This window comes from Leptonychotes weddellii, chromosome 14 (assembly GCF_054177405.1).
Source record: "Leptonychotes weddellii isolate Sample4059 chromosome 14, ASM5417740v2, whole genome shotgun sequence".
In the NCBI taxonomy this organism is placed as follows: Eukaryota; Metazoa; Chordata; class Mammalia; order Carnivora; family Phocidae; genus Leptonychotes; species Leptonychotes weddellii.
This window is the reverse complement of record NC_138382.1, coordinates 72,293,430-72,318,011: the sequence shown is the minus strand read 5'-3', so window position 1 is coordinate 72,318,011 and position 24,582 is coordinate 72,293,430. Positions and strand designations below refer to the sequence as shown.

The following is a 24,582-nucleotide window of genomic DNA, read 5'->3' as shown; positions in this document are numbered from 1 at the left end:
CTCCTGGGGTGCCCAGCTGCCTCAGTCGGTAGAGTGTGCGACTCCTGATCTCAGGGTTGTGAGTTCAAGCCCCATGTTGGGTGCAGAGATGACTTAAAAAAAAAAAAAAAAGAACAGGACCCTCCCTTAGGACAGGACAGCTCAGTGACTGGAGCAGCAGAGAGCAGGCGTATTCCCAGACCCTTGCACACGCAGACATGTGCACACCGTGTGCACGTGCAGTTGTGTGTGCGTACATGAACGTGTGAGTGTATGTGAATGTCAAGGTGAGGGTGCACGTCTGCATGTGAGTATATGTGTGTAAGAGCTTTTTAAAGAATGAACAGAAGGCAGCCAGTTTACCACCGCAGAGGACAAACATAATTCATCTCAGGGGAGATGGCTCTTTGTTTCGAAAAGTACATTACTGGCCCCCTTGAGTGTTGTAAGAGGCCTGGCAAGGCCTGGAAGGCAAGGGATGGAGTGGGAGGTGAGGAGCACAGAAAAAAGACAAGAGGAGGTGGGAGGAAAGGCCAGGGAGCAGCAAGAGGACCCAACCGGGAACAAGACAGGGGTTCCACGGAAAGTCATGGCCGGTGCAAAATTACACTTCTGAGTTTTAACCTGCTTCCTGTTGTGTTCTGTAACTGTCCCCACTGCCCCAAGTCTTCAGGAGAGTCTGTTCACACAGCCCAAGTTGGAGGGCAGAGTCATAGGTGGGCGCTGGGAACAGTGGTGAGGGCGGCTACAGAGCATGGCGACCTGGGAGTGTGTCTGGGACCCAAACACTGGGGAAGACCTTCCTCGGCATGTGGGATGTGAGTTTACATGATCTATAATGTAAAGTAAGGGATAATCTGTGGGCACCTGGGCTATAATGTGTCTGTAAGGACACTGTGACCCTGTGGATAGGTTTACATCTGTGCCATCTGGAACCAAGTTAGACTTCGCGTCAATCTTACACATCAGCTACTTCCCTCTCTTGTTCACTCAGTCCCTCCAGGGCACCTGGATTGGATTGTCTCCCATGGGGATCTCATCTGCATTAACATTAGTCACTACCTGTCCCTGGATATTTGATCTGAGTTCAGAGATATGTTTACAACTGTCTACGTATCATGTCTTCAATGTCCCCAAAGCACCTCTATTCAACGTGTGTCCAACTGAACTCTACTTTCTCCTCATGACCTAGTTCTTGGCCAGGATTCTCAGTAGACAGCCCCACTGTCCACTCAAAACACAGAAGCAAGAAACTGGGTCACCGCTGGGTATCTGTCTTTCTCAGCATCCCTTTATCCAGCCCACTGCAAGTCCCATGCATGTGCCCTCCTAAGCAAGTGCATCCATCCATCCAACCTCGCCCCATCTCTGCTGCCACCAGCCTAGTCCAACAAACTTGTTTCCCACCTGCACCGCTGCAATTTTCTCCTAACCCATCTCCCTGTGGCCTTAACCTCCTCCAATCAGATTTCCACTCTGCACCACAGTGAAATCGCAATTTAAAAAATTATATCCAAGTATTATACGCAGTGGTTAAGAACAATAGATCTCCACCCCATATTTACTCTAGTCCCCTTAGCCCTCACCCCAGAGGCAACTTCCAGCCCCTTTAGCTACTATTTACAGTACCTCTGATACCTTCTGATAACACGCTCCCATTTCTGTCTCTTGACATATAGATCTTAGACGTTATTAAGTGTTGTGATAGGTGAGGGTTTAGCTCACAGAAAACACTATTTAAATATTGTTCATTGAAGAGCGAAGTAGCGTATTAGGGTTATATTTTCTCTTTGGATATTGTGTTCCCCTGGAACTTCTACCTGCCCTTTGCCCTTGTGTTATTTGCCATTTTCCTATGTGTATTGCCCCCACCCCCACCCCCATCGTGCTTTCTATTCTGTGATACTGTCCCTTCCAAGGAGACTCCACCTCCAGTGTGGCCCGTTCCTCCTTCGATCTGCTGCATTACCTCTTCCCTAGAATGTCTCTGCTGCTCTTCTGGGTTGGTCCATTGTTTCTGGGACATTACACATTCCTTTCCCTTGGTTTAATCTGTTATTTTTGCTGGAGCACAGTCTCAAGCAATTTCTCTTAAAAAGGACGCACTGGAGGTAAACTTTCGGAGATGATCTTTCTTCTTACATCGATCAAGTTGGGCCAGGCATACAAATTCTCATCGAAAATCATCCTCAAAATTTTGAGGACACTGAAAATATTGTATCTGCTGTTGTTAGGAGAAATTCGATGCCATTTTGGCACTCGATCCTTTCCAGGTCACATGCATTTCTCTTCCTCGAAGGTTTTAATGGCTTCTGTTTCTGGTGTTCTGACATTTCAGGTCAATGTGTCTACATGTGGATTTTTATGCATTCATTTTCTTGAGCATTCAGTGGATCTATTCTGGAGACTCGTGTCCTTCCACTGTGGGAAAATTTCTTGTATTATTTCTTTGTTAATTCTTCCTCCCGTACCTCCCCCCCTGTAAATTAATATTTTCTGGAACTACCATTAGTCAGTTATTGAAATCTTTAAATAAATCCTTCATCCCTATTTTCTTCTTGTATTTTCTGCCTCTTTTGTTCTGGGAGATCTCCTTAATTTATCTTTGTTCATTTGAGCAATTCATTGGTTAATTTCTCAGAGTCCCTTCATATTACTTGATTGTTCTTTGCATTCTGTATGTAGGTGTAGTGTGGTAGGAACAGAAGTCAGTGGCTTTCCTGCCAGCTTGGTTTAGGCCCCACACGTCCCTCCCACTTTCCTTTGCACATGGTGGGGTCTCTGAGATCAAGCCTCTCTCAGGCTCTGTGGGATCGAACCATTTTGTAAAGAGAGCCCTTGGACTGCACGGAAGCCACAGGTCCCTTGAGTGGCTCCATCAACACCTCTCTTCCATCCACATCTTAGCTTCCAGAAATTCGTTGCAAGGTCTGGCCCTTGATATCTCTTCTCCTGGTTCTTTTCATCACCGTGAGTGTATATCCTTTTTATTTCTTTCCATGCATGTTTGGCAGCATGAGGAAAACAGGGAGATAAATGCACACGATCAATCAGTCAGTCATCTGTAAACAAAGGTCCGGGCTGATACGTATGAAATGCAAAAGAGATCACATCACCCCCTTCCCGCCCTCCACTCCCACCCCAACTTTCATTTAAAACCCTTTCATGGTTTCACTGTTCCCTGACATGGCCTGTGGGCTCTGCTTGGTTTTCCCCCTCTTACCTCTTCAGCCTCCTCTTGCTGCAGCCACACTGGCCTCTTGCTCCTTCTTCCTTCACACTTTTTATTGAAGTATAACACACACAGAGAAAAACGCACGTGTCCTAGGTATACAGCTATAAGAATGTGAACAAACTGAAAACACCCATGTGACCAGTCCCCAGAGCACGAAACAGAGATTCACAACCTCCAGAAGTCAACTTTGTGTCCCGTCTCTCCTTCCTCAGGGAGAACCATTCTCCTTACTCTGAACACCGTGGGCTAATTTTGCCTGTTTTTGTACTTGATATAGATGGAAATCCCGTGTCTATGTTCTTGTTCTGTTGGTTTCACTCATAAATAGATCTACGAGATTCATGTGGGATGTAACAAGCATTATTTATTTGCATTTCTGTGTAGCATCTCAATCTATGAACATACGGCAATCGATCTATTTTGATGAATTCTTCCCCGCTATTTACAAGCACTTAGGCAGTTCTGAGTTCTAGACTATTATGGGTGGTCAATGAGGAACATTTTAGTACATGTCTTCAGTAAACATTAAATATACATTTAGGAGTGGGTCACTGGCTATCTATATATTCAGCTTTAGTAGACAATGACAAACAGTTTGCCGGCAAAGTCCCAATATACATTCCCACCTGCGGTGCGCGAGGGTTCCCGCTCTTCACATCCTCTTCAGTGTTTGATATTTTGTCTTCTTAATTTTAACTACTCTGGTAGATGGCAGTGGTGCTATCTCATTGTCATTTTCGTTTGCATTTCTCTGATAACTAATCAAGTCTAGTACCTCATATGTTTACCAGCCTTTGGAAAATCTTTTGTAAGGTGACTTTTTTAGAAAAAAATGAATTGTCTTGTTTTTTTTCCCCTATTGATTTGTAGCCATTTAAAAAAAACATATTCTGAATCCAAGTTCTTTGTGAAATATTTGAGTCGTGAACATCTTCCCCCACTCTGTTAGTTAGCTTTTCATTCTCTTGCTGGTATTTTTTTAGGAACAGAATCTCTTGATTTTAGTACATTCAATTTATGATTTTTTTCTCATTTAAGATGTTAGCCTTTTTGTGTCCTGTTAATGCAGATTTGCCTACTCCCAGGTCACAAGACTGGTCTCCTATGTTTCCCTCTAAAAGCTTTACCGTTTTCCCTTTCACATTTAGCTCTGCAAATTGTCTGGAATTGATTTTTGCGTCTAATGGGAGGCAGGAGTCTAGAGACACTTTTTTTCACATGGATATCCAATTGCCCCAGCACCATTTCTTGAAAAAGCCACCTCTTTCCCACCAGACGATGGTGTCACCCTTGTCATAAATGTGGTAATCATCTACATGTGGGTCTTTTTTCAGACTCTCTCCCCTTTCCACTGGTCAATTTGTTTACCCTTGTGCTAACAGCACAATGTCTGAACAACTACACTTTTATTAGAAGTCTTGGTATCCAGTTTTGTTTCTTTTCTTCAAGGGTGCCTTGGCTATTCTTGGGCACTATATTGGCCATGCTCCCCACTTCCAACCCCAGGGCCTTTGCATGTGTCCCTTCTGCTGAAACACCATTCCCTCCTCTCATCTCTTGGTGAGATCACATCTCAGTTGTCACTTGCTCACAGAAGCTTTCTCTAAACTCCGTGACCAAGTTAAATACCCCATGAAAACCCTCCTAATGCCACCCACCTCTCATATGTAACACTGATCACAATTCAATTTTACACTTATTCTTGTGGTCATTCGATCAATGCTTATTCCTCCTCTGGTCTGTCAAACTCTGAAAGGCATGGGATCATGTCTGTTCCATTTATCAATACGGTTCCCGGGCTTAGCACAACTAGTTGCAAAATCAAACCAAACTAGTCATTTAACGCTTTTGAGTAAATGAAGCAATGGGTCCCTTACTTATGGCACTTTGAGTGTAGATGTCGTAGGTGCCTGTGTGTGTTCGAGTGTGTGAGTGAGGGAGAGCAATAACAAAGAGGTCAGCTTAGGAGCTGCAGGTCAGGGGAGATGGACCCACCCTCTCCAGCTGTCCTTACCCCTCCCTGTCCCCTCCACTCCCCACCCTGCACTGTCCAGCACTCCCAGCAGCCTCTCTCCGTCCTTAGTGGCTGGAGGAAGATGCTGGTCTCCAGCTGCCTCTGCTCGGCTGCCCTTGTGCAGTTGTCTGCCAGTTGTGTGCGCCGATTACTATGAATGCCACCATCTGGTACGCCACGTGGACATCATAATCTTTTCTTAATTACATTAGCAGCGCAATCAGTTACTGCATTACAAGGCCGGCGATGAGCTTTTAAATCTTGGTGGAAATCATAAATAATTGCACTAAGTACCAGGCGCCAGATGTGTGTGCCAACTTTGGTTGCACTAGATAAATAGTAACCTTACAAGAGTGTTAGACAGCAGGCGGTCCGGCCGGCCACCAGGCCATACCACACCTGGGGCCCTGCTGCAGGAAGGCCCCCACCGACCGTGCACCTGAATGGACGCAGGAGAAGGGCTCAGAGGTGCTCTGTGTGTGTGTGTGTGGGGAGGGTGCCAAGCAGAGAGAGGCATTCCCAGAGCCAGAGAGGGCGCAGGAGGAATGTGGAGAAAAACAAAGGGAAAACAAGGTGGGTGGATGGGAAGGGAGAGAGAATGGGAGACAAGGAGGAGGGAGGAGAGGAGGAGGAAAGAGAGATGAGTGGAGAGACAACAGAGGCCCAGAGAGAGAAAGAGAGAGAGAGAGACACTCAGAGACAAAAAGAGACACACAGAGAGACACAGAAGAATGGCTGAGACCCACAGAGTGTGACAGAGACAGAGATAAACAGAGTGTGAGTAAAAAGTCCCAGATGAGCAAGGAGGCTGAAAGGACAAAGGGCAGGCCGTGTTTCTGCTCACCTTTCACTCTTGGCCGGCAGCTGGGAGGGCTCTCAGGCACCAACTCAGCTCTTAGGGCAGCTGACATATGGTCAGAGGGTGGATGAGGCTATGGCCAGGCCTGGGGGCTTCCAGCAGGATGCTCAAGGCTCTGGGAGGAAACTCCCCTTCCTTCCTTCCCTCCCTCTTTCTGAGAACTCCTGCATCTAGGAAGGAGGAAGTGGGCCACAGAGGATCCAGAGGAAGCAGTTCTGGCTTGTGCAGAGGTAGCTACTAGAGTTAGATAAGAGAAGGCTCAGGATTGGGGAGATCTGTCCAAGGAGGTGACTTTTAAGTTGAGATATGTATGATAAGTCACAGCCAAGTGAAGAGCAGGTGATAGAAGGACAGAGTGTTCCAGGAGAGGGGAAAGAGCATGTGCAAAGCTCCAGTGGCAGGAAGGAACTTAACATGTTTAAGAATCAGAGAGAGAGGGGCGCCTGGGTGGCTCAGTCGTTAAACATCTGCCTTTGGCTCAGGTCATGATCCGAGGGTCCTGGGATGAAGCCCCACATCGGGCTCCCTGCTCAGCAGGAAGCCTGCTTATCCCTCTCCCACTCCCCCTGCTTGTGTTCCTTCTCTCACTGTGTCTATCTCTGTCAAATAAATAAATAAAATCTTTAAAAAAATTTTTTTTAATTAAAGAAAAAAAGAAGCAGAGAGAGGAGCACCTGGGTGGCTCAGTTAAATGTGCAACTCTTGGTTTTGGCTCAGGTAATGATCTCAGAGTCCTGGGATCGAGCCCTGCATTGGCTCCACACTTAGTGAGGAGTCTACTTGAGGATTCTCTCTCTCCCTCTTCCTCTGCCCCTCCCCCCACTTGCTCATGCGTGCTCTCTCTCTCACTCTCTCTCTAAAATAAATAAATCTTAAAAAAAAAAACTATATATCTAAAAAAAAAAGAATCAGAGAGGGAACAGATATGGCTCAAGCAAAGAAAACAATGGAGAAAGTTAGGGAACTTTAGGTAAAATGGATGGTCGAAGATGTGTTTGTTTCTACTCACTCCTGAAATCTTACCAAAATGGGCTTTAATAGAATTTAAAGATGTATAAACCCACCGGATAAAGAGAACAGGAGAGGAAACAAAAGCAGATGGAGATATTAACTAAATTTTGGAACCTAGGAAAATGGATGATGGCAACAGACTTGCAGAGCAGGGAAAGCTGAAATCTGAGCCTGCAGGAAGGGAAGCCAACTAGAAGCAAACCAATTGGCCCCAGGGACCTGCGAAAGGCTCAGGGATGGAGGCTAGGTACTTCCGAAGGGGGCTGGGAGGGAGTAACACAAGAAGCAAGGTTCAAACCTCAGTTGGCCAGGGGACCAACCACACCTCCCACCACAGCTAAAGATACGAAGTTTACCCTCCAAGAGGATGGCCAGAGGCTCTGGACTTGAAGCATTAGCTAAGCAAAGAGTGAGGCCCACACTAAAACTAGCACCCCTGTCCTCTCCTGGTGCTCACAGGATGCTGGCAGATGGGCTTAGAGCTGTCTCCATGCCTCCTTCTCCCTCCAGGCCAGGCAAATGGAAAATTTCTTTTCTGGGAAAACTGCCTGGCACAAGTAAAGAGGTCTACAGAGATCACCAAGGGCCCTCCAGTGAAATAGCCAGTGTCTGTCAGATCACCCTGGGGTGAACCCCACCTACGTACGCAGAGCTTCCAGTCAGGTCCGTACACAATACTGTGAAATATGAATGACAGCCAATTATCACCAGATATTTGTAGAAGACTCTAGAATGAAGACAGAGACCAGAGATTTAGGAAAATAGGAAAAGGCAAGGAGGAGGAAAGAGAGACAATACAGGGAGCCGGGAAACACTTGAATAAGCCTCTATAAATAATATCCTCTGAAAGATAAGACACTGTAGCCATAAAAGGAGATGAGAATGTTATCTATGCATGTTTCAAGGGAATGTTGAGAGAAGATGGAAAGGCTGGAAGGTAAAGTTAAGAGAACCCAGAAGTTAGAATAAAAAAGAATAATTTTTTTAAATAGAAAGTAAAATATGAGAAAATTTAGGCATATTATTATGAAATTCTAGAACACCGAGAATAAAGAGAGAGCCTAGAAACTTCCAGAAATGAAGAAAGTTGTACACAAGGAACTGGGAACCAGAATGGTACGGAATTTCCAAAAAGCAACTCGGGAAGCTAGAAGATGCAGAGCAAAGACTTAAAATGATAAGGGGAAATAATTTCCAGCCAAGAATTCTGAGTCTCACTTAGTTATCAATTAACTGTGAAAGAAGAATAAATACATTTTTAGACATGCAAGATTTAAAAATATATATCAGCACCTTTGAATTCCTTTTCAGGATGCTAAGAAGATATGCTACAGTTAAGTGAGGGAGAAAACCAAGAAAGAGAAAAGCATGGAATATGGTAAATGAGATCCAACAGAAAGGCAAAGGGAAAACCTGGAATGACGGGAAGGAAATGTGCTAAGATGACAGTCGTATGCCAGGGAGGCCTTGAGAAAAATCACCCTGGAGCATCACAGGAATATGCAAGGCCACAGGAAAACTGTGTCCAGTAGAGAAAAAAAAATATGATAAATTACGTGATGAGTTTGACCATAATATGGGGAGGGGTATTTTAGTTCATTGGCAAGTCTGAGGCAGAGGTGGTCAAGAATCAGAAAACCAGGCAAATATAAAAAAAACAAATGAATTATTAACTCTGGGAAAAACAAAAGTTGTACAGGAAAAGAATGTATTAATAGTACACTACATGGCTCAGCTGTTACCAATCTTTGCATAGCCCTAACTATATAAATATTGAGTATTCAATTAACAAAAGCTGTGATGTAATCATATTGGAAAGGATGAGAAGAAGGGAAGTGTATGATGTGATGTAAAAGAACTAAATCTTCATCTGATTCTCCCTAGAAAGTCAATAGATTTTTCTTAAAAAATGTGGAACTAGCCGCATAAACCGTTGCCTTGAAATACAAAGGCAAATAGCAGAAGAGATCACTAAAAGCTGAAAGTTGCTGTCCCATGGAAAGGGAAACTGAGGATGTAGCAGAAACCCCTGTTTTTTGTTAGAAACCTTATGCTGCTATTTGACTGGGAAAACTGGAAAGATCCCTCAAACAACCTATCCACTTGAGGTGCTCCTGCTCAGGCTTACCTTACCTGTTCTAAATGAGGTAGGTTTTGCTTTTGCCTTAAAAAAAAAAAGGGGGGCTGTAGTCAGACAATGTGGGTTTGAATCCCATCTTTACCACTTACTACTTGTGGGAAAACTGCCTCACTCCTCTGAGTCCCGCTTTACTGGATGAAAATGTGATGAGACTCCACTCCCACAGGGCTGGTGTGGGCAGCCAGTGACATGGACTGCACAGAGCTACAAGAAATGTGCCAAGAGAAACCCATCACCCCACTCCTGGTGTTTCCACAAAGATGGGGCTCGACCGGTGTAACAACCCCACCCTTGGCCCATCCACTCACTTCTCCCTGCAGACAGAAGTTTGCTCCAGAAGTGAGTTCGGGGTGAGGAACAGGGTGTAGCTCGGCCCCTTCCCTGCCCTGTTCTCAGAGCCAGCTGTCCATGGGAAGCCCCCATTCTGGACATCTCCTCCAAGCCTTAAATGTGCAGGTACAGACTTGATCCTCACGGGGGCAGTGGGGAGGCCTGCTCATTCAGGGGAGGGTTACTATATGATGCACCGGGCTTACACCTATTGGGCTAGGAGTGGAATTTGGGGAGCAAATTAATATTTGAGGGCTGAGGGTTTTGGTGAGGTTTGCCATCAGGTTGTTTCCACTGGCGAGTTGCTGCTTTTATATAGGCATGGGCCTCAGCAAAAGTGGGTTGTGTGGGTCCATCCAGGTCTCAGGGGAAGGGCTGCTATAGCTCAACCCGGAATACACAGTGCACACTTTGGTGTGGGCCATGCAGGTGGCTCTCAGCAGATGTCAGCAGCTGTGGGGCCTCAGCGGACAGGAAAAGCAGAGGGGATGTTTTAATTAGAGGGAAAAGAAAGCACTTTATCCATGCACTGTATTAGTTTCTTATTGCTGTTCTAATAAACTAATACAAACTTAGTGGCTTAAGACAACACGAATCTACTCTCTTACAGTCCTGGAGGTCACAAGTCCAAAATGGGTTTCACTGGGTCAAAATCGAGGTTTGGGGAGAGGTGAACTACCTCTGGAGGCTCCAGGAAGAATCTGTTTCCTTGCCTTTTCCAGCTTCTAGAAGCCCTCTGCACTCCCTGGCTCATGAGCCCCTCCTCCATCTTCAAAGCCAGCAGCCTAGCATCTTCCAACCTCTCTCTCTCTGCTTCTGTTATTACATCAACTTTTCTTCACCCTGAACTTCCTGCCTCCTTCTTACAGGGAATCTTGGGATTATATTTAGACCTCACTGGGATAATCTAGTCTGATCTTCCCATTTCAAGATCCTTTACTTAATACATCAGCATATCCCTTTTACCATGTAAGGTGACACAGTCACAGCTCTGGAGACTAAGACATGCACATCTTGGGAGGCGTTATGCACCTACAATGTTAACCTTTTAGACATTAAGACATTACTGTTGTTTTCGTAACATTTATACTGTGCTCAAGTTCATGAATGCTACACAATGTACACACGTGAGCCTCCACCTTTATACTCATAGTATGAGAGTTGGGTAAACAGCGTGGTAGGCAGCCAAAATTCCATTCTCTTATGGTACATTCAGGGCCAAGGGAAGCTGTGCATTTATGTGGCTTGCCCATAGGCTCTTATGGGTCACACTCCCCACCATGTGGTCTAAAGTTGGCTCTGGAATAATCATACCCTTGGATTATAGAGATCCAAATTGAGACTTCACTCTCAGGAGAACAGCATATTTTATTAATGTACAAATGAAAAGGAAAAGGGAATCTGTAACAAAGAGATGTGCTGTCTTCTTAGGTTTATAGAGAAATAACTCAATAAAATGATTGTAAACCCAAAAACTACAGAGAGGTTAAGAAATCCTGTCCTTGGAGGATTCTGTCTCTAAGATTTAAGTTGTCCAGAAAGTTAAGGTATACAGAAAAAAGTATACTTCAGACCACCAGAGCAGGAGCAGTGGAAAAAAGAAAACAATTAAAAATAGCCCCGGACACCTAGGTGGCTCAGGCGGTTAAGCATCTGCCTTTGGCTCAGGTCATGAACCCAGGGTCCTGGGATCAAGTCCCGCATCAGGCTCCCTGCTCCACGGGGAGCCTGCTTCTCCCTCTGCCTCTGCCTCTCTCTCTCTTTGTCTCTCATGAATAAATCAGTAAAATCTTTAAAAAAAAATAGCCCCACTGAATAGAGGAAGAGACACACTGAGAACTTTGTAGCAGACTGGACGGCTATGAAATGTCAAATGGGACCTTGAAGGCAGAAGAGACTGATATGAAAGGGAAAAGTAGACCAAGCATTAGAGAAGGGGCCACATCTTAGCTGTTACTACGCCAGAAATGGTGCATGAGGAAATATGCCAAAGACTGGAACGATTCTCCCCAGGGGAACCATATCCAGAGAGCCAGTGGGAAATGGCCTCTTTCACACACACATATATGCACACACATGCATGTGCACATACATGCACATGCTCACACACACACGCACCCCCATGTACATGTGTGCACACACAAACGCACGCACATGCATATGCACACAAGTGCACACAGGCACGCACATGCACGCGCGCACACACACACACACAGTGTATCATATCATTGGAGCCACTGGGAACTCTCAACTTAAGACCCCAGAGCATCTAAACCAAGGAGTTACAGAAAATCTGGACAAATTTGAGAGGAAAGAGGAAGAAGATCAGCACAAAATACTAGAAGCATTACAAAGTGAGTTTCAAGGTGATGGAACCGTTGTAGCTGGAGACCAAGTTATGACTTGGCCTCTCAGAGAATGGCCTGATAAATCTAAGGAATTAGGACTTTCTAAGGCAGTGGTTCGTAGCCCCGGCTGCACATGAGAATCACCTGGGGAATCTTTTGAACACAGTGATGCTTGAGCACCACCCCAGATCAAATAAATCAGTCAGCATCTTGGGCAAGGGTTCTCAAACTTGAGTAGGCATAAGAATCGCCTGGAGGGCTTGATAAAAACACTGATTTCTGGGCTCCACACCCCAAGTTTCTGATCAGTAGCACTGGGGAGGTGCTTGAGAATTTTGACTTTCTAACCAATTCCCAGGTGATGCTCAGGCTGCTACCCAGGGACTCCACGTTGAGAACTGTGTTTTCTAAGGAAAGGCACTGCAAAGGTATGACAGATGAAATGGGGGCTGGACAGGACAATGAGAGATGGAGGCAGGCCTAGGTAGATCCCCGGGGCAGGATTATCCTATTTAGGAAGTGAGGCCTGGGCAAGATTTGTTTGCTCAGTGGATGCTTTCTGAATGGCCAGACCTTCTGATTTCATTCCCTCTCACTCTGGGGGACCTCCTAAGACAAAAACAGTGCCTTCCCGAAAGGTGAAACACAGGAGGACATGAAACTGCAAGGAAAGGTCTCCTTGAGGCATGGAGCAAAGAAAGTCTGCACCCTTTGAGCACAAGGTGGGGACCTTGGTCCTCGCCAGGACCCCAGAGAAACAGGTTACAGGAGCTTCGATCGAAGCTTGAGCGCGGGCATCTGCTGAGAGCGGTTTTGCAGCAAAAGCGAAGTGTCGGGATGAGGACGCGAGCTTCTTTAGAACAGTGGTTCTCACACTTGGCTGCACACTGGAATTACCTGGAGAGCTTTTAATCTGCCCGGTGTAGGCTACCACCCATATCAATTAAATCAGAATTTCTGGGGGTGGTACCCAGGCATTCAGAGTTTATAAAACTCCCCAGGGGATGCCAAAGGGCAGACAAGTTTAAAGACAGGACCTTGCTATTCAAAGTGTGGCTGATGAATCAGCAGCCCAGGTTATTACCTGAGAGCTTGTTAGAAATGCAGAATCTCAGGTCTTATCCTAGACCCACTGAATCAGAATCTGCTTTTGATCAGTATCTCCAGGGATCTGTGTGCACATAAATGTCTGAGAAGCACCGCTCTAGAAGGCCTAAGCGGTTCCAAAGCAAAAGGCACTAGCAGTGGGAGCTGGGTGCAGCCCCAAAACACCTACTCCGAGACACATGGAGGCTGTATCATTCTGTATCATTAGAGAGAGTTCTGTTCATGAACCACTGGCATTCCAGAAACATGAGGCTCTGCGGAACAATGCTGGAGGGAAAGAAGGTGATCTCAGGCAAAATTTGCCAAGTTGTCAACAGTGGCTGCCTTTGGCAGGAGGGGTAAGTGAAGCAGGAAACTTGAATTTTTGTTTTCTGAACAATCTGAATTTCCTAACTCGTGTGTGTGTGTGTGTGTGTGTGTTTGGGGAATTGGTAAGGATTATGTGGATGGTAAGATTATGGGACATTCTTTAACATTTTCTTTATTAAAAAATCTAATAAATGGTAGCACTTTTTAAAAAGCAATATACAAAGCAAAAGCTATTAGAAATACCAAGATGAATTTGGCAAAATCACAATCTTAATAGGATACCTTAATATTATTGCCTCACTTTGTCAAATCAAGTAGGCAAAAAGAAATAAAAATATGGAAGATATGAATAATTTCATTAATAAGGTTATTTACTAGATATATTTCAAAATCTATAATCTACATACATAGAATACATAACCTTAAACATTACACATGGTATTTTTAAAAAATGAAACGTTTTTCTAGCCCACAAAGGAAATGTTAAGGAAGTTTAAGCCACATGAGGGCAGAGAACATGACTGTCTTGTCACCACTGATTCTCAGTGCCTAGCACAGTGTCTGCCATAATGTCAGTGTTCAATAAATATTTATTATAGTAAGGTTATATTTTATCACCTAAATGCAATAAAATAGGAAGTCCATGAAGAAAGTGTGAGCAAATAAAAAGCTCAAAGCATTTGGAATATGAAAGAAACTCTCTCGAATAATCTTTAAAGTCAATATAATATCAACTGCAACTCAAGAGTACTTTTCATGGAATTTTACAGACTGATTCTAAAAGTAATATGGAAGAGCAAATGTACACAAACTGACCAATTAAACATTAAAGATAATCTATGTTTTTATCTGTAAGATTCATAACTTTGTAAATTAAAATGGTGTGACAATGGTATAGGAGAAGACAAATCAATAGGTAATAAAATTGAGTAGAGTTCAGATAATATCCTGTCCCTTGATTCATTAATCTAAATAAGATGCAATAGCAAATGTGTGAGGAAGTTATATACCACTTGACAAATGCCTCCCGTATGAAACAATAAAAGTAGATCCTTACCTCACACTATCCATAAGGAAAAAGTTCCAATGGATTAAAGTCCTAAAGCAAAACACAAAACAATTGTGTTAGGAGAAATACAGGAGATTGTACGATCAATCTGGGGTATGGGAAGCTTCTTAAATAAAGCACAAAAACCAAAAGCCATAAATGCAAAGTTTAGTAAAGTTGACCACTCTATAAGCCATAATTCTTACAAATCATTAAGAAAAAGACAAACTAGGGGCGCCTGGGTGGCTCAGGTCATGATCCCAGGGTCCTGGGATCAAGCCCTGCGTCGGGTTCCCTGCTCCGTGGGAAGCCTGCTTCTCCCTCTCCCACTCCCCCTGCTTGTGTTCCCTCTCTTGCTGTGTCTCTCTCTGTCAAATAAATACATAAAATCTTAAAAAAAAAAAAAAAGACAAAGACAAACTATCTAGAATAGGAAATGGACAAAGAATATGAACAGGCATAGAAGAGGAAATTCACATTCACAGAAAAGGAAATGCAAATGGTCAGTAATCATATTGTAAAAGTTGTTTCATTTTACTAGTAATCAGGGGACTAAATGCAAAGTAAAATAAAGGGATAATTTTCAACCACTAGCTCAGCAAATTTTTTTCCAAGTTCTAGTATAACAAGGGTTGACAGGATGGGGGTAACAGATTTATACATTATGAGAGGAATATAAAATGTCTATGAAAATGTACATAGAATGGCATTCCCACTTTGAAGGGCATTTGGGCAGGATCAAAATGAAAAAAATGCATATTCTATATCATGACAATACCACATCTTTGCTTCTATCTTACAGAAACACTGGCATGCACTCATTCCTAAGGCAGCTTGTACATAATTTTAACTGCAACATTCCTTTTAACAGCAAATCTGGAAATAATCTTAAGTGTCCAAGCAAAATGTGGTTGAATAAACTGTATTAAACCCAAACTATGCAATAAACTGCAATAGTGAAAATCAGTTTGATGCATAGATATTGACAGGAAAGATGCTTATTACTGATAGAAAAAAAAAAGATATAGAATAGCATATACAATAGGACTCTATAAGTTAGAAAATCCATAGCAAAACAAACTGTATTTTCTCTAAGTGCATGTACATAAATGCCAAAAAATCTGGAGTGTCACTCAATAAGGCAAACTGAAATAATGTGGTGCCCCTTTCTGCTCTCATCTAGAATCTTCCTAAAAATCCTATATAAAATACTCCACAAAATTTTCAAAATACAGACCTATTCATTCTCTCTTTCTCTCTCATATGCACACACACACATGCACGCACACACATAAATACACATACATGAAAATGCCCAGATGTGAGAAATAAAGAGGGATATTTTCAAAAATTAGAGCTGTAGGTGTACAAACTGAAGTTCACTAGCCCTGAGGTGAGGAGACCAGATATTAGAGAATGAATTTGGAGATGTCTTAAAACAATGTGGAATTATTTTTCTAGACAAAATAACATGCACAGTGTGGGAGGGAGTGGTCATCAGATCCCTAAACAGGTTAGGAGGAGGGTATGAATACCGATTAACTTCTGACTTTGGTAATTCAAGCATGCATTATAAAAATTTAAGCTTATCATCTGAAAGCAGAGAAATAGATGCTAAAACTTCCAAGCCACTGGAGGAGAACAAAGGAAGGGAGGGAATAAAGAAATCTGATCCATCAAATACAAGGCAGAACAGAGGGGCAGGGGGAGAATAAATAAAGAGAAAGCATAGGAAACAGCACAAAATTAGATGGTATAAATATATGTTAGTATTTAAAATAAATATAAGTGGACCAACTCTGCCAATTAAAAGACAAAGATGCTTAGATTGGGGGAGAAAAAAGCGAACAGCTATAGCAGTATAAGATGATGTCTCAGAAAGACTGAAAATAAAAGAAAAGAAAATATTTTATCAGAGAAATTTAATTTAAAAAATAACTTAAAAGGTGGTGTAGCTATATTAACATCTGGCAAAATAGATTTTGAGGGAAAAGCAGATAGAGATAAACAGTGATGTTACATAATGATAGAAAACAATTAAGGGCAAAAAATGTAAGAATCTTGGGGCACCTGGGTGGCTCAGTCTGTTAAGCCTCCAACTCTTGACTTTGGCTCGGGTCATGATCTCAGGGTCGTGACATCGAGTCACGCATTGGGCTCCAAGCGGGGCACGGAGGCTGCTTAAGATTCTCTCTTTCTCCCTCTCTCCACAACCCCGCTAAAAAAAAAAAAAAAGAGAGAGAGATTTAAGAATCTTAAACTTGTATGCACCTAACAACCTCAAAATGTATACAGCCAAACATGACTGGAATTATAAGGAAAAGCAGACACATCCACAATCACAGAGGGAGATTTTTAATGAACTCTCTCTCATATACATGTCGAGCAGATGAAAAGCAAAATTAGTAAAGATAAAGAAGACCTGAACCATACAGTTAACAAGCTTGAACTTGTAAATCTGTTTAGCATCCTGTACTTAAAATTTAGAGATGTATCAATCTTTTGAAGCATCTATGGAACAGTTATAAAAATAACCAGGAACTAGACCAGACTAGTCTTTGAAAACTCCAAGACATGCAGACCATATACTCTGACAACAAATAAAACTAGAAATAAATTACAAATAGATGGCTAACACACCCCAATTAGGAAATTTAACAAAAATAAAAGTACAATATTTTAAAAAACATGGGAGACAATACTGAAAGAACAAAGTGCTTTAAAAAGATGGAAAATCACTGAGTTAAGCATCCAATTCCAGTAGTTAGCAAAAGAGTACGTAAACTCAAAGGACAATGATAAAAACGAGAAGAAAACAGAAATCAATTATGTACCAATTAAATTAACCGTAGAGAGGAGGGGTGCCTGGGTGGCTCAGTCGGTTAAGTGTCCACCTTTGGCTCAGGTCATGATCCTGGGGTCCTGGGATTGAGCCCCACATCAGGCTCCTGCTCTGCGGGGAGTCTGCTTCTCCCTCTACCTCTCCCTCTGAGTGCTCTCTCTCTCTTTCTTTCTCAAATAAATAAATATTTTTTAAAAATTAACAGTAGAGAAGATTTTTTAAGTCCCTAAATCAGTTCTTTGCAAAGACTAATAAAATATATGAACTTCTACCATGATTTATCAAGAAAAAAGAGAGAAGGCACAAATAAACAATATTAAGACTGAAAAGCAGGGGGACAAAACTTCAGATATAATAAATCACAGAAGGATACTGCAAAGAAGTTTATAATAATAAATTAAAAATTTGAACAATTTCATGGATAAGTGTTATTTATAAGTGATCAAGAAGAAAGAATCAACCTGCGTAGATTTTTAATCACTAATAAATTGGTATCCATATTTTAGTATCCACCCACAGAAACAAAACAGAACAAAATTATCCAGCACCGATGATTTTATAGGTAAGTTATCAAACTTCAAGAATAGAAATCTTTATTCTTTACCATTTGTTTTAGTGAATGGGGAGAAAAAGGGAAAGCTCCTTAACACATTTCACGAAGCAGGGACAACCTTAATACCAAAACAAACAAGGAAGCTACAAGGACTGCATGTTATAAGACAATCTTACTTGTGAACATAGATGGAAAAATGTAAATAAAATATTAAACAAACTGAGCAATGAGTGAAAAATGGAGCGAGACATTTATATCAAATAGAGATTATTTGAGACATGCACAGATAATTTAGCATTTAAAAATAGTAATGTAATTATCCCAGTAATATATATATACATATTTTAATCTTTATTTATTTTTTTAAGTAATCTCTACACCCAATGTGGGGCTCAAACCCACAATCAAGAGTTGCATGCTCCACCAACCGAGCCAAACAGAAGCCCCACAGCCCAGTAATATTTAAAAACAAACATATTATCATTTGATGTGATAAAATTGAATGATTATTTATGAAAAGTTACCTAGGAAACAGAAAGGGGCTTACCTGGTCTCATAATGGGTATGTACTGGCCAAAGGGCATAAACTTCCAGCTATAAGATGAGTTAAGTTCTGGGACATGTACAGCATGGTGACTATATAATTCGGTATTGTACATATGTAAGTTGCTAAGAGAGTAAATCTTAAATGTTCTCACAACGAACACCACCATCACCACAACAAAAATAGTAATTATGTGAGGTGAGCATGTACTTAACTAACCTTATAATGGTAATCATTTTGTAATACATACATGTAGCAAATCATCACATGGTACACCTTAAACGTGCACAATATTATATGTCAATCATATCTCAATAAAGCTCGAAAAAAATAAGGCCAAAAGAAAAGTTCCAACATACATGATAGTTAGTGCTGAATTGCAAAAAGCATCTCTGTGAAATTCAGAAAGAAGCAAAAAAAGATCGCTATCACCACTTGTATTCAATATTAGACAAATACAACTGAGGAGACAAAAGAAAAAAGATAAATGGATTAGAAATGACAGAATTATCATTATTCCCAGATTTAAAAATCATTGCCTACATCTGAAAAAATTCCAGGAAACTCTACCAACACACTATCAGAACAATAGAGTTCCTCAAGCCTGCTAAATACAAATCCCATATATAAAAATGGACTGCATTCCTATACACTAGGAACAGTTAAAAAAAATGTAATTCAAAAAGAAGACACCATTTGCAATGACAACATCCATAAGACCTGTAAGAACTTTGAAGAGAAAATTATAAACTTCACTGAAGAATATAAAAGGTCTAAATGAATGGATAACTAACTCATGTTAGGGGATGCAAAGACTCAATAGCACAAAGATGGCAATTCTCTCTAAACTGAAGTATAGATTTGCCATTCCAAAACATCAAGAGAGTCCTCCATGGAACTTGATAAGCAGATCCCAAAATACGTATGGAATCATAAAGGGTCAAGAAGAGCTTTTTTTTCAGTGTGTGTGTAAGCTAATGTATTCTACGATATATTCTTCTGCCAGATATGGAGACTTACTATGAAGCTAGAGTAGTTAAAATAACGTGGCATTAGTGCCAGGACAAACAACTAGGTCAAGAGAACAGCAAAGAGAGCCTGAAAACCGAGCCGCATGTACACAGGACTAGCACAAATGAATGACAAAAGAATGGACTGTTCAATAAATTATGCTATAATAAAGAATAATGGAATGATGGAATTAGAATATTGCCATTTTCCAAGCCTTAACGAAGTCATGGATCTAGGCACAACAATAGTTGTTAATATCCCAAATATGTGATGTTGGACATTAATACACCTGCTGATGGAAATACACAAAATCTTGGATGAAGTATTCTTGCCAAATGTCATACCTGAATGTCATCAGGTCTCTAAACTAACTGTTTATAGGAAACACCAGGACAGAGGAACATGTTGAATGGTACCACCACAAATATACAGTTAGGAAAAATTAGAATGTGGGAATCTGTACAGAACCAACAGTCTAGTTTCTTTAATAAATAAATTTCAAGGGGGAATAAAAGAGGAAGGAGGTATCCATATATTAAAATAGACTTAAGAAAATTCAGTCAACAGCAATACATGGAATTTATTTGGATGCTGATTCAAACCGACTGTGAAAAAGAAAATTATGATATGATTTGTAGAAATCTGTTTATTGGTATAAAGGAATTAATGTTTTTTAGACATGTTACTGTGTTCAAAAGAGATCTGATCTGTTAAAGATTTCATGCTCAAATACTTAAATATGAAATTTTATGATGTCTGACTTTGCTTTAAAATAATTCAGGGGAGGGAATGATTGGCGCTATGGACGAAACAAGATTGGCCATGAAATGAGCATTCATGGATGATGAATACATGAGGTTTATTATCCTATTTCCTGTATTTCTGTATATGTTTGAAAATTTTTTAAGTAAAATGTTAAAAAGGAGAAAAATAATGCTGGAATGAGGAAAAGACATATGAGGAAAAGACAAAATAAAATTCCTAATAATTCCTATAAAAATTATACATCAGATAAAAAATTAATTCCAGGTGGACTAAAGTCTAATTATAAATTGCAAAAATCTTGAAACTTAGAAATAAATATAGGAACCTGTGTTTATGACACTGGAGTGGGAAGGATTTCCTAAGCAAGACAGAAAAAGTGCTAAACCATAAAGGCAAACATTAATAAACTTGAGTACATAAAAATAAAGTATTTGCATACAATAAATGATACTATAAACAAAGTGAAAACAGAGCATAGTCTGGGAGAAACAATCTGCAACAAAGTATTAGTGTCCACAACATATAATGAACTTTTACAAATCAGATGAGGGGGAAATGGACAAAGGCGATGAACAGGGCCTCTGAAGAGAAAATCTCGATAGCTAAGAAATACGTGAAAAGCTCTGCAACCTCACAGGTAATCAAGAAAATGCAACTAAGTGACAACAAGATACGTTTCGTATCCATCCACTGGCAAACTTAAAAAATCAGATGGTACCTAACGATGGGGAGGATGCAAGGAAACAAGCCTCTTACAGAACATGGTGCTGGTGGGAATGTACACTAGTATGATAACACTGGAGATACTTTGATAATACTGGACCCAGACCAGTGGAAGGGGTACAGACCTTGTGATGTAGCAATTCCGCATCCACATATCTACCCTAGATAAATCTACCCTCCCCCCCACCTAAGAAGACATGGATACAAATGTTTATCATGTACTATGTTATTGTTTAAAAATGGAAACAACTGGACCTTAGAAGGGAAATGGCAAAATACATACAATGGAATTAGCAAGCAGATAAAATGAAAACTAGATCTATGTGTATCAACCTGAGTAAATCTCAAAATCTTTAGAAAGTTATAGATGGTATGCTACGATTCATGTACACTGTAGAACACACAGAATAATTCTGTGTATTGTTTGTGGATATATGCTTATGTTGTAAACATATAGGGATGGGTGGTATCCCTGGGGGGAGGGGAGGGGAGGGGAAGGAAGGGATGGGTGGGAGAACTCCAAAACTCTGACAATGGTAAAATGAATATGTTATATCGTTTTCTGTACCTTTCTATTGAAGATATTTCATAATTAAGATTCTTTTTTAAAGAAAATGCATTGGCTTAATATCCTCCAAACATTATCCTTGTCACACATTAATTAAAGATGATACGATTTTTCTGTCTGGGAAGCCCCAGCTAATTAACTGAAAAATACTTACAACTAATAAGAAACAGTGGCTATCTCTAGGGGCAGAATTATCGAGGTACTTTCACTTTCCAATGTTTTAAATTGTTCGAATTTTAAAATGATGAACATGTATGACTTTTATATTCAGAAAACAATGATATTTCCATTTTGAAAATTAAATAAGTTGGAAGGGTAAAAAGTCAAAAAACGAACAGCATTTGGTAAGGCAGCCATTTATAAAATAAATGTGGCAGCAATAAAAATTCAAAGTAATATTAGAATAAAAATATAATTCAAGAGAGCAACACAAATTATTAAACAGTAAAAGAAGAAGTGCAGATATATGAAGAGAACCATACAACTTGACATAAAAGGCACCTGAATAAATAAGAAATGTACAAGAATAAGCGAGAAATGTTCCAGAATGAGAAGAGTTGATACACACCACAGAAATGAACTCATTCTAATCATTCTATTTTTATAAAGCTGTGTTTTCTACTTAAAGGCAATTAATGAAAATATTTCCATGTCACTAAATATTTTGCAGAGGTTCTTAGGCTAAGCCACATGGACTCCTAGGGAGTCTGGGGGTCCTTAAATCACTGAAATTAAATGCGAACTTTTCTGCATGTATGAATCTTTCTGGAGAGAGTGTTCACAGCTTTTGAGAGATACTAAAGTAGTCCATTCCAAAAAAAAGACCAAGAACCACTACTACTGGTTATTTTTTTTTTTTTGGTAACCGCTTTATTGGATGTAATTCACATATCAAACAATTCACTCATAAAGTGTACAATTCAGTGCCTTTTTAGTATATTCAGAGTGGTGTGACCACCACCACAATCAATTTTAGAACATTTCATCACCCCAAAAGAAACACTGTACCCTTTGCAATCATTCTTCCAAATACCCCATTACCCCCAGCCCTAAGCAACCAACCACTTTCTCTACAGATTTGCCTTTTCTAGACATTTCATATAAATAAAATCACACAATATGTGCTCTATTGTGACTGGCTTCTTTCACTTATCACGGTGTTGTCCAAGTTCATCCAAGTAGTAGCAGGTATCAGCACTGCATTCCTTACTTATGGCCGAATAACATTCCACTGCCTGGATCTATCCCATTTTCTTTATTCATTCATCAGTTGATGGGCACTGGGCTGTTTCCACCATTTGGCTATTATGAATAATAGCTGCCTTGAATATTTCCATAAAGCTTTTACAGGAGTATTATTTTTATATGATCAACAACCATCTGTATGTTCTTTTCTGTCAACCATTTTTTTTTAGATTTGTATTTCTCAACACTTTTTCATTATCAACCCTAAAAGGAGAAAATTTTGCTTTAATTATTACAATTATTTTCTTATAGTTTAGATTATTACAATTAATAAATTTATTTAATCAACCAATTAAAAATTAAATTTCATTTCTTGCTATCAACAGGAATTAAATTCTAAGGAATAAGACTTATTCCTTAGAGTTGAGCTTTGGATGGCCACAAACCATTGTAATATCCGAGATACTCTGCTCCCCAAGAAACAATTTTTGCACTCTTGGGCACCATAGGACACACATTGAGAACGTACGCTTTAGAGCCTTTGCATATTTTTCCTCTATGGGGCTGTCTTTCTATTCATTTTTTAGGAATGCTTCATATGTTACAGAACCTGGCTCTTTGTGATGAGTTGCAAATTATTCCCCCCAATCTGTAGTTTCTAGGGATTTAGCTTCTGATGGTTTTTGTCTTAAAGATATTTTTTTTTAAAGATTATTTATTTATTTGAGAGAGAGAATGAGATAGAAAGAGAGAGCATGAGAAGGGGGAGGGTCAGAGGGAGAAGCTGACTCCCCGCCGAGCAGGGAGCCCGATGCGGGACTCGATCCCGGGACTCCAGGATCATGATCTGAGCCAAAGGCAGTCGCTTAACCAACTGAGCCACCCAGGCGCCCTTAAAGATATTTTTTAAAGTAGTTGAATTAATCAATCATTTTATGGCTTCTAGAAAGGTCTTTGCCATTCCAAGATCAATTCTGCTCAGATTATAAAAATATTCTCCTATGGTTTATGGTTTCATTTTCTGTTTAAACCTCTGATCTACCTGAAATTTATTATCGTGTAAGGTACAAATTAGGGATCCAACTTTTCCCCCCAGATGACTATCCAGTTATCTCAAGACATACTACTGAATGATCAATCTTCCCCCCACTGATCTGAAATGCCACCTCTATCATATACTAAGCTACTGTGCATATCTGGGAAAATACTGAACTTATATCTGTATCATTGATCTGTCTATACACACAAGTACCATTGCTACACTGTTCTAGTATCTGGTGCCCTATTTCTCCCTAATTTCTTGACATTTAAAAAATTGGTTTCCTATTTTGGTTTGTTCATTTTTATGTGAACTTTAGAATCAGCTGGTTTCATTAAGTAATACTGTTGGCATTTTAGTGGGATCCCATTACACTGTAAATTAATTTTAAAAGAACTGTCATCTTTGAGTCTTCCTACCCAAGAACATGAGATAACTTTCCATGTTTAAAGTCATCATTTGTGAGCCTCTGTATTTCAAAGTTTTATTCACATATATATCACACAGTTCTCATTATGATAAAAAACTGAGTATTTTAAGTATCAAGAGAGTGGTATACAAATACTCTTGATTCTTCTTTTAATTTTGTACCCAACAATATTACTGAACTATCTTATTTTTGTAATAGTTTTTCAACTGAGTCTTAGGTTATAGCTCTACAATCATATCATCCCATCTTATCATCTGCAAATAAAGATCATTTAATGTCTCACTTTATTTTCATACCCCTAATATCTTTAATTACACTGGTAATTAATGCTAAATAATAGTACAATATAATAATATTGGACACTTTTGTTTTACCCTAACTTTAATGGGAATGCTTTTATTTTCCCCATTAAGCATAATGCTGGCTTATGGGTTGAGATGAATCTTTTTTTTTTTAAAGATTTTATTTATTTATTTGACAGAGAGAGGCATAGCGAGAGAGGGAATACAAGCAGGGTGAGTGGGAGAGGGAGAAGCAGGCTT

At 40.4% G+C, this 24,582-nt stretch overlaps 1 protein-coding gene across 5 annotated transcripts in view; it reads right to left on the bottom strand.

Annotated features, from left to right (window-relative positions):
- Positions 1 to 24,582, bottom strand: part of MVB12B (multivesicular body subunit 12B) — a 249,661-nt gene that overhangs the window by 209,604 nt on the left and 15,475 nt on the right. For 3 of the 5 annotated variants that reach the window (XM_081803603.1, XM_081803601.1, XM_081803605.1), the window contains exon 2: positions 14,390 to 14,431. The gene's annotated coding sequence lies outside the window, so the exon portion shown is untranslated. Of the gene's footprint in view, positions 1 to 14,389; positions 14,432 to 16,450; positions 16,599 to 24,582 lie in introns of all 5 variants that reach the window. The other 2 variants (XM_081803602.1, XM_081803604.1) reach the window with 1 other exon arrangement.